Genomic DNA, 1,411 nt, shown 5'->3' with positions numbered 1-1,411 from the left:
AAAAAAAAAAAAAAAGGGAGAAAGCTAAAAGCAGAAGAGTTCTCAGAGTTTGTGATAGGCACAGAGATGGTCTCTTCCAAACAGCATGTGAGTCCCTGGTGGTGACCTGGGCTCCCAGTGGTGATGCTGGGGGTCAGACGGCTCAGCTATTCACAGGGAAGGTTACTCTCGGTCCGCCCTACTACGTGCTTACACAAACTACTACGACGCAACGCTCAGTGCAAAGCAGACGTGCTCCGTAGGTTTTCAGCTCTGTGACCTTTTGGAAGTAGATCTCCACACCAGTCGTCTGAGGCAGTTCTGGGTGGAGCTCAAACCACCAACCTTCTGGCTCGTAGGTGAGCATCGCTCAGAGACATGGTGGTTCCATCGGTCAGAACTGGCTACGGAGCAACTAATTATACCAACAAAGAGTCAAGAGGATTTGCGAGTAGCCTCACCACCTGCCGGAGCAAATCCCGGATGATGTTCGCCTCTGTTGACACACAATTCACTGCTCATTGGGCAGTTCACTCTCACAATGGAACACAGCAGCATGCTGGGAAACATGGTAGTGTGGACCAGTCTCTAACGTGGTGTGCTGAGCGGCCCAAGACTGAACGAAGGACCAGGACGATGGAATCGCAGAGACTAAACTCCAGTATGGACAAGTCTCACCTGCCGGGCAGAGGGGCCATGACCGAGGCACGGGGGAGATGGAGACACTCTATGCTGGGCCAGTGGTTACACAGGTGTGCAAGCTGGCCAAAAGCCATCAGGTTGCACACTGGCATTACAATGGATGCATTTGGTTGTATGGAAATGATCATTTTAAAAGCTGATTACAAACAAAATCTAAACTAAATCCACAGCCACTATGCTGATTCCGACTCAAAACAACCGACATAAGGTTTCTGAGTCTGTAAATTTTCACAGGAGCAGACAGCTTCATCTGGCTCTCACAGAGTGGTAGGTGGGTTTCAACCACTGGCATTGCGATTAGTAGCCCAACACCTACCCCACAGAGCCAAAATAAGAGAGGAAACAATCCAAGTGTCCACTGACAGGGGAGTAAACACAATGTGACCTACCCACACAATGGTGTATTCAACCAAAATTAATCAAGTCCACTGCCCTGGAGTCGATTCTGACTCACAGCAAACCTACAGATAAAGCAGAGCAGTCCAGAGGCTCCCAAGGCTGTGAAACAGAAGCAGACTGCCTCATCTTGCTCCGGAGGAGCAGCCGGTGGGTTGGAACCTCCAACTTTTCAGTCAGCAGTCTTAATTAGTCTTAAGTAGTCAGCACCACTTAACCACGGTCCTGCTACATGACACAGCATGATGAACCCTGTAAGCATTAGGCTGAGCCATGGTCCCACTACATGTCACAGCATGATAAACCCTGTAAGCATTAGGCTGAGCCATGGTCC

General features: G+C 49.7%; 1 protein-coding gene across 1 annotated transcript in view; it reads right to left on the bottom strand.

The window, feature by feature from the left end:
* The window catches only part of DENND3 (DENN/MADD domain containing 3), an 86,244-nt gene that overhangs the window by 36,544 nt on the left and 48,289 nt on the right, over positions 1 to 1,411 (bottom strand). The gene's annotated exons all lie outside the window — the stretch shown is intronic.

The sequence above is a fragment of the Chrysochloris asiatica genome, unplaced genomic scaffold (genome assembly GCF_000296735.1).
Source record: "Chrysochloris asiatica unplaced genomic scaffold, ChrAsi1.0 scaffold00001, whole genome shotgun sequence".
NCBI lineage: Eukaryota > Metazoa > Chordata > Mammalia > Afrosoricida > Chrysochloridae > Chrysochloris > Chrysochloris asiatica.
This window is presented reverse-complemented; position numbering and strand designations above follow the sequence as displayed.